General features: G+C 37.8%; 1 protein-coding gene across 1 annotated transcript in view; it reads left to right on the forward strand.

Moving 5' to 3' along the window:
- CHRM3 (cholinergic receptor muscarinic 3) overlaps positions 1 to 15,521 on the forward strand; it is a 486,812-nt gene that overhangs the window by 140,745 nt on the left and 330,546 nt on the right. Inside the window, exon 2 of the mRNA XM_029931658.1 lies at positions 547 to 659. The gene's annotated coding sequence lies outside the window, so the exon portion shown is untranslated. The remainder of the gene's footprint in view (positions 1 to 546; positions 660 to 15,521) is intronic.

Here is a 15,521-nt window from a genome sequence, read left to right on the forward strand (position 1 = left end):
TCCTCTTGGTGTCTGCCACTCCTAGTGTAGGACATAGGGGCACAAGTAAGCCTAGGACAACACGTGTTCCTACACTCTCCCCGTGGTAAGCGAAAGAACATGGCTCGAGACGTAAGAGTCTAGGACCAGTTGCTCTACTATTCTGAACCCTACATGCTGTAAATGAAGAGACTACCTACGTTGGAGCTTTGTTGGGAAGACTGAAAGAAATGTCGTACACGAACAAGATATGATGTTCAGTACATAGGCCTTAAAAAACAACCCATATCCAAGGATGTCAAATTTGCCTTTGTTTGTTTTGTTCTTTACTGATAAATTTATAATCTTCCAGTAAAGTCCTACCAATTTACTACAAAACTACTATTAAATCAGACTTACTTATTGCCCATAGTGTGTGTCCATGGCTGTACTATGCATTATGGGGGAAATCAGAGATGTGACTTATTGTCAAACATTTTTTTAAAGCTGTAGGTTGGAAAATCCTCTCGTTTGAATGATATGAAATACACTTTATTGACTTTGTTATCTCTTTGTATGTGTTTTTAGATCTGAACAGTGATGGCACACATTTCGGTCATGAGCCTCTCAGTGAGCTGTGGATCGACAGAACGATAAACATTCCTGTCGAGATGTCTGCCACTAAGGCTCTTCACTAGTAGGTATTTTCTATTCAGTATCGTTTACATGGTTCTATATGGAGATTATCAACAGAGTGTACATTTGTAATGAAAGATATGCAAAATACATGTGTTCAGCTTGGTGTTTTGAATATGGCTAGGCTTATTCTGGTTATGTGGCAACCAGTTGCAAAGTGAAAGAGCAGGTTAAAATGTGTCTGTTCTCCTGTGTATGTATATGAGTATGGAAGGATATGTGTATGTCTGTAGCGGAGTTTAGAAGTAGAGAACATTACTGCTCTTTTAACTGAGTAAAAATAATACCATTGGAAATTTTCAGTGTCCTTTGGTTCTTTAATATCATGATATAAATCTGGCAGTGTAAACTTAAAAAATTTTTACCTAATGTGATGTTTTGAAGAGGTTCAGTTTCACTGCAGTTTTAACTAACAGGATATCTGATAATGTATCCACTTACACAAGTATCATATGTTAACTGAGATATGATGTTTATGGTGTCTTGGAAAGAAGTTATACTGCATCAGAAAACCTTAATTGTATCATCTGACCAGGCATCAGTTAAGTGTCCAGGCATCAGTTTCCTCATCTGCAAAATGAGAGAGAGAATTTCTGTTTTACCTAATTCCTAAGATTACTCTGTGGGCCCAGTGAGATAATAATGTGAAGTTATTAGTTAACTACAAGCCCCATAAAGATGATGTTATCTGTGGCTGATTAATATTTCAAGGACTGAGTTGGACAAAAGTTGTGATCATATTTTATTTTTCCTTTACCTTTTCTTTTTAATTTAAATTCTAGTTAGTTAACATACAGTGTAATATTAAATTCAGGTCTACAATTTAATGACTCAGCACTTCTGTACATTTGGTGCTCAGCCTTTTAAATTGGTTAAATACCATTTGATATGTTGTATATTATCCACCCAAAATATAGATGATAAAATCATACTTAATTTTAATTCATTGATTAAACCAAATTGAACCAAATTGATTTCTTGTACTTGAGAAAATTATGTGTAAATGAAACATGAAAAGAAAAACCCATGTTTCTCACACATGCTGTGCACACCAGTCCCCACCAACCATAGGCAGTAGGTGTCTGCTCCTGATCTCTGGGATCTTTTTTATTAGAGTTAGTTTACAATTGGGGGAGAAAAGATATATTAGGTACTTTTTATATACAGTTTAATTATAGGACATTAAGGAAATAATGGAGAAATTCAATCAAACGTTCATTTAGCTTAAAATATTGAATTCCTTTTTACTAAAATCTCTTCAGCACCTTGTATGACCATTTTTTTTTTTGGCCAATGGAATACAGCTAGTGTGTTTAAAGTAAAAGTCTGAAAGCAAGAGTCTTAACGAATATATTTAGTAAGATTGAGAAAGACTTTTTCACTAAAAATTAAAAAGTTGTTATATAACCAGGACTGTGCAATGACACTGGTTTGCAGATTGTTCTTCAGTAATTGGATATGATTATTATTGAAGGGGCAATGGCTTATTACATGAATAAAGTGCTTGCATTTAGGTGAAACAAAATCTGTAATAACAGGTAACATATATTCACTTGCTAATATTGTAGCATAGTCCCTAAGTTGGGCGGGAGGCTGCCTAAAGTCAGACTTCTGGGGTTGCAACCAAATTCTTTCATTTTCCAGCTTTGCATTGTTGGACAAGTCCTTTAGCCTCTCTGTGCCTTAGTTTGCTCATCTGTAAAATGGGTCTAATAATAATCATTTCTTTTTCTAATGAGAGAGAGAGAGAAAGTAAGAAAAGAGGTGGAAATGCAGAATGTATGTCACAAAACGTTGTGGAGGAAGGGTTTGCTTTTCACTTCCATGATCATTTTGTCTAAACCATATTGTATACTTTATACTTAGTCCTATTATAAATAAACAAGGTATTATCCATTGGGCTCATATCAGACGAAATTCAGTGGTTTTTCTGGATGGTATATTTCAAATAAGTCATTATCTGTTCCCAACTTGGGAAATACGGACAATCTGGGGCAGTCATCTGAGCCAGGAACCAATTGCCTGGATGCTGTGTTCGACCCAGAACAGAAAACCAAGTCTCCTTCTGTCACGTGTTAATTATAACCCACTGAAAGAGAGACAGTGCTTGGTCACTCCATCTCTGTGCACCCAGAGACTCTTTCACATACAAATCTAATCAGACATGTTGATAATTCAGATTGTGATATTATCAATTGTTGCTTTGTACACTCCTGTCTTTCTTCTTGTTTGTTTTTGCAATAGTGTTAGCTTTTAAGAGTTTGTAATGATGAGGACAGTCATGGTTGTAGAGGAAGTCCTGGGGTGTAAAGGCTTGGAAAGTGCATTCTTATGTTCATGTATGTGGACACAGGCATTGCTGCTGCTTTGCTGTCCCTGCTTGGGGCCTCTGATGAGAAAGGACCTTGGTCATTCTCACCTTCTTCCACAGGGCCCTACACCACTCCATGCTTCAGGCCTCATGGTCACCATTCACATTCTGAAGTCTCATATTAGGATTTAAAATACATATTAGGATTTAAAAAGAAAAAGCAGGGTCACGGTGCTCATCCAAACAAACGATTCTCACATTGCCCTGCTTCTTGCCCCAGCCATGACATACTTGTGATGTTTGTCTCAAAACTTATCTGTGGCTTTAGAAGTGTCCTTTTAAAGGGGTCTGATTTAGTCAAGGATCAGTCTAATATGTCTGAAAACTGAGAGAAATTTCCTTTCCTGTCACAGTGCCAGGGGTTGGAAGCGATGGGGTATTCAGAACTCAGGTCAGCTGTCTTTTGGAGACAGATGTGAAATGGAATCTGTATGGTGGGAATTTTAAGAAGAGGTTGTGACTGTAACCATAACACACTCGTGGGGGGCAATGGGAACAGGAGAAGCCCGGAGTGGTCATGGATGAGGAGGAGGGAGGGCAAGACACGCAGAGGATGAGTTCATGAACAGCGAATGTCTGCTGCCGAGTTACTAGGTGTAGCGTCAGATGAGCTGCAGACGTCCCAGATGGATTATGAGGCCCCCTCGCTCTTGTCAGCTTCAGATCTCAGCCTCTGTGCCCACCGCCCGCCTGGAAGCCCCCCAGCCTCACTGCCTCTCATGATCCCCTCGGGCTCGCACACACCGTCCACCAAACTCCGATCTTCTCCCAGACTCATGTGACATTCGCTGCCGTCTGTGAAAGCTGCTCTAATCCTCCTCTTAAAATTGACTGTTCCTTCTTTCCTTCCACCTCTGTACTCCGTACATGCCTCGGGGACAGGCCACTTATGCAATAATTGGTTTACATTTCTGTCTTAGTCCATTGGTGCTGCTAAACCAGAATACCATCAACCCAGTGGCTTACAATCAACAAATTTATTCCTCACTGCTCTGGAGCCCGGGGACTCTGAGATGAAGGCATGAGCAGGTTTCATGCAGGGTCAGGGTCTGCTCTTTAGAAAGTCGTATCTTCTGTGTCCTCACATAGTGGAGGGACAAAGTTTTCTGGGGCATCTTTGGTAAGTTTCCCATTGATTCTTGTACGAGTACAATCCCATTCATTAGGGCTTCACCCTCACCACCTAATCACCTCCCGAAGTCCGCACCCCCACATGCCACCACCTTGTAATCTGCATGTGATGTCTGAGCTTTGGGTGAGAGGTACACAGTCTATAGCAAGTATCCATCTATCCCATTGCAGTCCTGTCGGGGGCATCCTTGTCTTATTCAGTCTCTTATTTCCACGGTCTAGTGCTCAACAAATAGTTGCTGATTGAACTAATGATAGGGCACTGGGTGTTTTATGGAAACCAACTTGACAATAAACTATAAAAAAGTAAAAAAAAAAAAAAACGAATGATAGAAAGAATACCATTCTTTGTCCTTCAGATTTCTATGAAATGTTCTTCAATATGGATATTACTTCCAATTATTATTAATATAAATCTGCAGGGGCACCTGGTGGCTCAGTCGGTTAAGCATCTGACTTCAGTTCAGGTCATGATCTCACAGTTCATGAGTTCAAGTCCTGTATCTGGCTCTGTGCTGACAGCTCTGAGCATCGAGGCTGCTTTGGATTCCGTGTATCACTTCCCTTTCTCACTGCCCCTCCCCTGCTCATACTGTGTCTCTCTCTGTCTCTCAAAAAATAAGATAAATTATATATATTATATATATATAATATGTATATCTGCAAAAATTATAACCAGAAAAATGAAATTGTCAACTTTTAACATATTATGGCATTTGTATCATTTTTAACACTTTTAGAAAATGATAACACAGAGTTTTGAAAATGTAAAACTGATTCTACTAACTTCCTTATTAGTTTATCACAAAGCATGTTATTTTTAGAACAACATTTCAACAATAATGAGAAATATTTGACCTTTTCTTGACTGAGATGGAAATCATTTTTTCCTTATAAATTAATATGTAAGAAATTATTTATGCATTAAGGAATTACATTAATCAATAGTTTATTGATATATACGAAAACATAAAAGAGTTCTTAAGTTTTATTTTTATAGTAATATTTACATATATTTAGAATTAATTGTGTTCAACCCATTATAAAATATAGTAATGTTTTTAAGGTATTTCAACATATTTTACATATACCCACAGAAAATACCTACCATTCATCTGAACGGGAAAAGGTGGAATGCATATATTGAGTAATTCAACATTCCCATACATTTGAGCTGTTTTTTAAGAAATACAGGGGAAAAGAACTAAACCAAAAAATTCCCTCCAAGTCAGTAAACAAAATCCTCATTCTGTAGCCACCTGAATTTTATCTGAAACATAACTTTGGTGGCTGTTTATCCCTCAGAAGCAGACTTGAAATTTTTAGTTTAATGTTTATACTTGAATAGGACCATTTTCACAGGGAAGACCATTAAATCCACTAAACTCGTATTTTCCCACTCGACATTCATCTTTGTTCCTTCATGTTCATCAGTCTCGCACAGAGGAGTCACCCTAGGCTAAAGTAGAATCGTGATACATTGTATCTCATGCCATTAAGCTTTCACAGACGGCTGTAGATAGTTAAGTGCAAGGCATTAAGCCAGAAAAGATGTATTTCAGAGAGGAAAATGGGCTGACAGTTTTCAATGCATGAGCTATTTTAGATTGACGGGCTTCTGCAAAATGGGATAATGTTTGAATGAATCACGTATCAAGAATATTCATCCAGTTGTGTAAGCAGAAATATAGGACTAATGTAGGAGTAATGAATATTTATCCAGTTGTGTAAGCAGAAATATGGGACTAATGTAGAAATATAGAGCTCACGTAATCATAATATTAAAGCTTTGGTATGCTCCAATAAGTAGATTCACTATACGGCAAGTATAATATAGTATCAGAAGAAGTACGGTTTGGTTTGGTTTTGCTTTGTGTTATTCCCAAAGGTAACCCTGGAAAAATGTCCAGATTGTTTCCTGATAATTTTTAAAGTCTTTATTTTATGTGTTTGAAGAGTCAAATATCTCAGTGACAGTGTGCTGACATTTTTTTTTAGCTAATGAACTTACAGTTGTGTGGTGAAACGTGGCAATGATAATGATGACTACCGTGTGCTGAGCTAGTAACTATGCAGCAGGCTTTCGTCTCCTCTTGTGTCACATCACGGTGTCATTTCACATGACAATGGCCTCGTCATCTTCCTTTTACAAAGACCATGTTTACTGTACCCTGTACCCCACTGATTCACATCCATACTTCGGTAACCGAAATTTGTAACAGCCTCAGCCTACAGGGGAGGCACACAGGTATGGAGGCACGTCATATTTTATGAAACTAGAAAACTAATTTGATTTCTTAAATAGAAATAATCTTGAAAACATATTGAGCTTCAGGATTTGAGCCATGCTTCTTTTATAGCCTGGGGAATAAACAGCTTATAAAATTATAATTAAAGATTTCCCCTTTTATCCTTCTGCAGCAACCGATCTGAATAAAAATGAGAATCTGCACTTATTTGAGATGTGTCTTCAGTGACAGACGCAAACAGGTGTCTTTCAGGAAAATGCATCAAAAATGCATTTTTTTAGACTGGATGGTTTACCTGTAAAGTTCAATGACATCCTTATTCAACATGTTTTCTTATATCTTATTTTTTTTCATATTAAGGTCAGTGTAAATGCCATGAAGTCAGCATGTGTGTCATACTATAATTGATTACTTCCACAAAATTCAGGCTACAATCCTTAGTCTGAGCAAGTGTCTTCTGTACACCAGTCACCTCACCAGATGTTTTCACACGAATTCCCTCTTTTCAGCTCAGTTACACTTGAAAAGAATTTTGTGGATTCATCTCGTATCTTGCTTCTCTCTCTGATGGACAGATATTAACAGTGTTTAACTGTCCCTTAGGTGTGCACTCAGAGGATCTATTTACCCCAACAAGGAACACCTAAATGTAAAAAAAAAAAAAAAAAAAAGCCTGGGAAGCAGAAATAGTTTTGAAGAAACACTTGCTTTTTAAATCAAGAAGATAATTATAATATTTTGAAGTCATTTAATACTTGAGGGGATTAAATTGTCTGAAAAGGAAATCATGCCCTAAGTTACATTAGTTAAATATTTGAAGCCAGAGAACTCAGGTATTCTGTTTATTCTTCAGCAATTTCTAGACCCCCTCGGTGCAGTAAGCCCTGCCACTGTGAGCAATAGACAAGCACTCTGTCCTCATCGAGTTTTTCTAGGTAGCTCCTGGCAAGCAGGGGGGATGGAGGAAGAGAGCAGAGTGTGTGTGTGCTTATGTATGTGTACATATGTATATATAAAGTCCTTTTATATAGTGATATATTCACTAAATATATGTATATACAAATAGTAATAAATTTAACTTTATATAAGAGCAATTGCTTTTTGTACCAACAAGAATTTTCATTCAACTTTTTCCAAAGCATAATTTTATCTATTTATTTATTTTTGAGAAAGAGAGAGACAGAGCACGAACACGGGAGGAGCAGAGAGAGAGGGAGACACAGAATCTGAAACAGACCCCCAGCTCTGAGCTGTCAGCACAGAGCCCAACTCGGGGCTCCAACCCACAAGCTGTGAGATCATGATCTGAGCCGAGGTCAGATGCTCAACCGACTGAGCCACCCAGGTGCCCCTCCAAAGCATAATTTTAGATTACAAACTTGGAAATTCTTATTCACCAAAACTTCTTATTTTGATCACTTCTAGAATGAAAATTTTGATTAGCTATCTCAATCTTCATTGGAAAATGGTTCATGTGTTTCCTGTATTGTTTTCTTTACTTACTGTAAGATAATTTTGTAGGTACTCCAGAACCTAAAGGAGAAAACCTCAAGACTATTATGTATTTTATCAGATTACACTGAGAATGTTTTATAGATGCCGAGGGAGACAGAAAGCTTGCACACCATGGGACCCAAACCGCAAGAAATAACACAGAGAGAAAAGAGGCAATTCCAAATTTTTATTCTTCAGTTGAAGTTCAGGTTCTTTCTCTGCTGAAGCCATAGAGTGACATGGATGTGTTGTGCTTGTATTGCCTAATCATGTGAAAGTTGGTTATAGAACAAGAATCATTGATTCATATCCACTACTTAATTAGAAATGTGGTAATGGATGTAGAGCTTGTGACAAAAGAACAATTTAAAAATTGGGTAAAGTGTCAGTCATACACTGCGCGGAACCAGCTTTCCAACAGGAAAGTGAGTCAGACATTTCTAGTGATTCTTGGATGTGACATGATGACCTCCTAAGCTCAGCAAGTTGAGTAGATATTAAACTCTGTTTACATAGATTGCAGTGGTAGATAAAGTAGCCCATTCCTCTTGGGGGAGATGAAAAACATCATAACTGCATTCATTTAAAAAAAATATTTCTTTTCACAAAGCCCATTTGCATGTTTGAAACTTACCTACTTTCTAGGTTTTCTGAATACGTGATTTGGTGGCTCTCCCAACTCAAGATCACTTACCTCTCATGCCACTGATGTAAAAATCAATGCTTACTACAAAATGTGCTACAAAAGATTTTGGAGCTATCCTTGACAGTGCGTTTTTAAATTTAGCTTTTTCAAATAACCTAGATTAAAAAATAATGTCGACAAATGATAATGTCTAATGGCTTTTAGGCGATGGGGCAAAAACGGTGCTGAGGTGGAGGAACATGAATAGCTCAGCAGTGCTAATTTTGCCTTTTCCCTACTACTCCACATAGAGAGTAAAACTGAAAGATTTCCGCCAAAGTTAAATTGTTGACAAAGTAATCATCACAGAGTCCCCATCCTGTGTGCTAACAACCTGCAAAATGTAGCATTCTAATAAGGAGAGAAATTAAAGCGGCATTTCAGTATCTAATACTCCTAGTGTTTGTCTATTAAAATACATTAAACATGTTCTAGAAATGTCAGAGTCTTCCTTAATATGGATCTCCAGCTTCCTTCAGAAGGAGGTGTGCAAGATAAGTTGCAAGATAGAAAGAGTTAAGTCCAAGACAAAGAAAAACTCGTTGTATAGAAATAGTTCCAGGTTGTTTATTTCAATTTTGTTAAAACTCTCAGGGGGAAATTAACACCAAATGGGGCGCATTGGAGGAATCGAATAAATGGTAGTTGAATCGAATGATGCCTCTACTTTTCAGTTTCTGAGAGATCAGCTACAAGCTCAGACTATATTACTTAAGGTGTTTATTTTTTTTAACTTTAAGAAGTAACTGGATCATAGATTTTAATCTCATTCTTTCATTTATGCCTTGGGCTACGAGATCCTCTGTGGCTGTGCAGATTAAGGAAAAGCCACTTAATTAGTGGAGAGAGCCCTCTCCCTTTGTTCAGAGGCTCCGTTGCCTGCTAATGAGAAAGGCAACTCAATCACATTGCTTCTGATGCTCAAACTTCTTCAGCGAGCTGCTGCACAAAACTAGTCTCTCCATCTGAGTTGTCGGTCCACGTTGCTCATACTTCAAGGCTGACCTGCGTATCAGTCATAAAATCAGGTTAGCAGATTGCCACCAACGTTTTAAAATGCAACACCAATTTAAAAAAAAGTCAGATTATATCCCATAATTACTTTCTATTAAGTCTTTGTTGTGTTTATTATTAAGGGTCACAGTGTAAGAAACAGAAAACTATTGTCATTTCTCTAATCCCCTCTCTTCTTCGTTTTTGTCTTCTTAAGTTAATTTGTCTTTTCAAATTCATACATTTTCAAAATCTTTGCTTCATTAACTCTTTTTTTTCCATGTAGACAGCTCCTTAGTTCCTCAGTATCTCCATCTTGGTAGCCAGCACTTAGTATAGAGAGCACTGGAGTGTTTGAAGTACTGAGTTCATGGCATTCTAAAAAGCAGTTACAATTTTATGAAACCAAATGTGAACCTAGGGTTTATCCCACCCTCCTTCCCCTCCTTTAATTTCTATTATGACGAGTGGTAATCACCATCCTGCACTTATCCAGTGGAATTTGAGTCATTTCCGAAGTTTCCCGGCCTCTTTAATCAACATGAGTGAAAGTTCCAGATGATTCTATCACCTGATTTCCTTCAAAACCATCCCACACTTTACCTTGCCGGTACTATCTGGCCTGTGATTTTGTACCTAAGCTATTGCAGTAAACATCGTAGTAGTTTATTTGACTTCAGCATTACTCCCTTCTGGTATGTCATTGCTCTTACTGTTGGAATCCTTTCTAACACACAAACCTGACTATTTCACTCTCTGCGTAAACATTTCCCATAACCACATTCCCTTTGCCTTGACATTAAAGTCCAGACACATTTCAGTGAGAATAAGAGGCCCTCCAGTATCTGACCTCAGGAAATTCTCCAAACGTACCCAGCCCTACCCACTGACACACCTAACATTTGAACTCGGGTCAGTATTCTCAGCTATTAGGCAGGTTAAAATCTTTGTGTTACTGGACCCTTGGGCTGGCCTCTGCTCTCCTTGCCTAGAATGCCTTCACCTTCTGTTATGCCTGGAAAGTGCTGAGACATCCATTAACATATTGGTTCAAGATTTTTGCCTCATGTTAAGAATTCTGAGTCACCTGAGACAGCTTCTCTGCCATTACTTATTAAGTATTTAAGGAACTGAAATCCCTCACTGTCTTTATGTTCATCTTCCTTCCGTACTTGGACTCAGCACTTCTCTGGAGCTTCTCTTGCATAGATATCGCCAGTTCCCCTTTGTAACCCGAGGTAGAAGCTGTCACAGTGCTGAGTGCTAGAAGGACGCTCAGTGAATGTGGGCTGAGTGAGCTCTTGTGCCAGAAACATCTAGGATATTTGCCAGTCCTCATTTACTCTGTAGCCTTCCTTATCCTCTCACCCCTACGTACCACTGATGTACATTCTTGCTACACTCATAAGTATGGCACAAAATAGTATTCGCAATAGCCACTCTGTCATTTTCCCTAAATCTGTGAGGTTTCTTTTTTCAGTTTATTTGTTTATTTATTTATTTATTTATTTTGAGAGAGACAGAGGCAGTGCAAGTGGAAGAGGAGCAGAGAGAGCAGGAGAGAGAGAATCCCAAGCAGGCTCTGTACCAACAGCATGGAGCCTGATGCGGGGCTTGAACACACAAACTCTGAGATCATGACCTGAGCTGAAATCAAGAGTCGGATGTCTAACCAAGTGAACCACCCAGGCGCCCCTATCTATGAGTTTTATCATCTTTGAAAAGGTCATGTAAGGGAAGCAGTGTGTCTCCACTATTCACAGTCCATGGAAAGACCTTGATACCCAGTTGATACTCTGGACCTAGGTTAAGATCATCTTAGACAAATTCACCAGTTTATGCTTCTGCAGTGTATATCCTAAAGGAATGTTCTACTCTGGGCACAAATACTTATTTAAACACTAGAATTTAAAATCAAATCTTGGGTTTCAGCTTACCCTTGTCCTTAACCTTGATCTTGAATACTGTGATACAACACATTTCCCCTGATTGCTTTATTATAGTAAAAACTTTTTCACTGAATGTCAACAACTGACCATTTAAGCACTGCATCAAATTTTCACAGCAAATTCTGAGGGGCCAATTTCTTTAAATATAAGATTTTTCTTCACAAGACTTCAGGGAAAGTTAGGAAGAATTTTAAGAGAAAACACTGATTAGTTTAATTTAGTAAAGAAGACATTTCTGTTAGTTGCAGGAAGCTAATCAACATTTCTCCTGCATGAATTGATTACCTTATTACATTTCACTGGCCATGATAGTGTATGTTTAATAAGGGAAAATATTGCATTGATTCTATAATTATAATATATATAAAACACTACATATACATAAAACACTATATGTATGTATATAACACTATTCCAATGATTATGAGATGTAGGACGCACACTTTTCCCCTTTTTTGTCATTGTAGAGCTCAGTTCTCACACAATTGGTCATTTCCTATGTGTCATCCAAATCAGCCATTAAGGGAAAACAAAACATTTCATGGCCTTCTTGTTTTGGAATGAATAGCAATGGATGCCACAATTTATTTTTCCAAGTAAATTTAGGAGTGATGGATGGACTAACTATATACCGTTTATTTGTAATATAAGATATAAATGGTGAAGTGTAGTTAGCTGGTATGCAAAAATTCTCTGGGACCAAAAATTTACTTATGCAAAGAAAAAATATAGAGAAATGTTTTGTCTTGTAAAAAAAAATTAAACAATACTATTATATAAGCACATTAATTAGAAAATATATCAATTCTTCTACTTCAGTTAATTAATTTATAGTAATGTTAGAAAATGAAATACTGTTAAACTGGTTTTGCTAAATCTTTAATATATTCTGCTGTTTTATTATAACTCATAGGCTAACTGAAGTTTTTATGGTCATTAATTTTTCTGTATTTTATAGACTTGAAAATATAAAAAGAGATACAAAATGTATTATAAAAGACCTCAAACCTTACCATGGAAAAACTCCAAAGTAACTCTTCAAATATTTTGATATTCTAGACTTCTAAAATGTACATACTTTTCTAGAAAATGTGGGATTACAAAACCCCTACTTTTTGTCTCTTAGTAGTATAACAATACATTCCCATTTTCCCATATTTCTGTTCCTCTAAATAGTATTCTATAAGAGAATTTAAGGGTATATAACATTATGTTGTATGAACATACCATAACGTATTTATTGCATATGAGTGATAATTTTGTTTGTTTTCATTCACTCTATGTGACAACGTTTTGAAAAACGTTTTAAACATCCTTTCATATAAATCTCTATGTCTGCGTCCTAGGATAGCACCATCCCCAACCCCTTCTCTCAAGATCAGGCTCCATGTAACAAATGTGCCATCATCACATGAGTGCGTAACAGATAGTGCTAAATTAATGTGAAGAATTGGACTGTGGATTTTCCCCCATTCACCCCAAACATGCTTCTCCCCAATCTGTCTTGTTTCCCTTTTCCAAACTTTTCTTCTTTTTTTTCAGTTTGTTTATTTATTTTGAGAGAGAGAAAGACTGCGCACAAGCATAGGAGGGGAGGGGCCGAGAGAGCAAGAACATCAAGCAGGCTCCACACTGTCAGCATAGATCCTGATGTGGGGCTCGATCTCCTGACCTGTGAGACCATGACCCGAGTCAAAATCAAGAATTGGACGCTTAACTGACTGAGCCACCCAGGGGCCCCCAAACTTTACTTCTTTCCCTGGAGAACCAGGCAAAGCCTCGGTGTTGTCTCCTTTCTTGATGTCTCACGTGTAATTCACCAGTACATTTTATCAAATCAGCCTTCACATCACACCCTGGCTGTGCTCTCCTCCAGTACGACCTTGTTCCCCTAGTCTCACCTGCGCCGAGACTGCCGGGCACCCCCCACCAGCTCTCCCTGAGACCGCTCTGGGCATCTGTCACATCTCTCCTTTGCTCACAATCCTTCAGGGGCTTTCAGAATACCCGAATAAAATCCAGACTCCCATAGCTACCAGGACCCCGTGTGACCGCCGCCAGCTCTTGGTCTCCCTCCTCCACACCACACTCTTCCTCTTTTCCACTTCTTCTACCATGCTGGCTTCTTTCTGCCTCATAGCAAAACCCTTCCCCGAGGCTCCAGCTGCCTTTCCCATTTTGCTCCGGATCCAGTGGGCATGCCGTCGCCCTCAGTGGCTTCCTGCCCAATGAGTAGGGAAGAAGCCGTCAAACAGAGCTCCACATTTTGTTTTCTGCGCATGAATATTATTTCTTAAACACTCCTGTGTTTGTTTATTATACATCCACTCATCAGAATGGAAGCTCTGTGGAAGCAGAGAGAAAATTCAGTCTTACAGCTCTATCTCCAGAACCAAGAATAGAGCTTACTGTGTGGTGGAGACTAAATATTTACTAAAGGAACAAATAAATCCATGAAGATTTACTACTAGAATTTGTATTAAGTAGAATTTCTCAAAAAAATTTTTTTTAGCTTTCTGCTTCTCAGTCTTTAGTCCCGGTCCATTCTGTGGCAGGGCTTAAATTTACCACACTCGCTCCCCCATCCAAACCTGCATGCATAATGTTTTGCCCATTCAGTGTATAGCATTTAACCAATTGTTTTAATTTTCACATTAGTTTCCACTAATGGGACCCAAACAGTTTGAAGTTTGAAAATCTTTCCCATTAAGAACCCACTCACTTCTGACCCAACCTGAAGACTTCTGGAAGGAAAGGATAGAGCAAATGGGGACACATTTATTGAGATTCTGTTATGGACCATCCACTTGTTGGTTTTCATGGAAGTATTTACATTTAAGTCATTTCATCCTCATAATAACCCTATAAAATAGGTATTATCCCTTTTTTTCATATGAAGAGATGTTCTTTGAGGGATTATGGTATATGGAAACTATCAGGTTGTATAATTTAAATTTGTGCCCAAGTCTGGCTGGTGCCAAACCCTGAACTGTTAGTGCAACATCATAAACCTAAAAGGTTTGTGTCTATCATTATACAAACTGTCTTAGCTATAACCATTAAGTTTTTGTGTGGATTCTGGATATTAGTGTTTTATTCAGAACATCTTTTGAAGAAACAAGTGTCATTCCTTTAGAAGATATCCACAGACTCACATATCTGTTTTACTATATAAAGGGAAATTTTGCAGACAGTGGCATGGAAGTGACTGGAATCCATCATTTATATAAGCAAAAAAATGGTAAACTGCTGTTGGAGAGTTCAGCAACCCTTTTATTTATGCATTAATAAAATCATGTCATCAAAACTGGTGTAGATGGGATTTATATCATATTCTAGGCATGCTTGCAGGTGCAGGGTAAGATCTCATGAAGGGTAAGATGTCCTTTATTCCAAGGTTGACAATGAGCGACAGGCAAGAGACCATGAAGGGACTCATCCATGTGCAAACTCTTTTTCTTAGAGGTTATCATCAAAATTATGAATCTTTATTTGTTTCTAAGAATACGTAGATCATCACAGAAACGGCTTACTTCAAATCAGGAAGAAGAGGTCAATGTGAAGTGTGCACGAAATTGTTCAAGTTCCCTGGAGAGCTAACTTCTAAGGGGCCATCAGAATGTCACTAAAATAACGAATGTTTGGGTCAAGAAAATTAGAAGAGTTAAGAATGCCATAAACTAAAAATTAAAAAAGGAAGAGGTTGAATTACTTTTATACGAGTTCCTCAGATATGTTAATGATCTTTTCATTAATGTTCTTTTTTAAATCCCAAACATTTCACAATGTAATTCAATAATCCTGAAGAATTCCAGGTGGGTTCACAGAATTTTAAGTTTTTATACTATAGGAGTGATCTATCTGAAGCCAGGGAGGAGGCAACACCTTAATGAAAAAGTTATGACTTGTGATTGTTTTTTTTAATGAAAGGGAGGTATGCATAGTGGACTAGAGTGTCTGTATTTATGGTAACTCTGTGCGGGGAGCTCAGTACA

The sequence above is a fragment of the Suricata suricatta genome, chromosome 2 (assembly GCF_006229205.1).
Source record: "Suricata suricatta isolate VVHF042 chromosome 2, meerkat_22Aug2017_6uvM2_HiC, whole genome shotgun sequence".
Taxonomy (NCBI): domain Eukaryota; kingdom Metazoa; phylum Chordata; class Mammalia; order Carnivora; family Herpestidae; genus Suricata; species Suricata suricatta.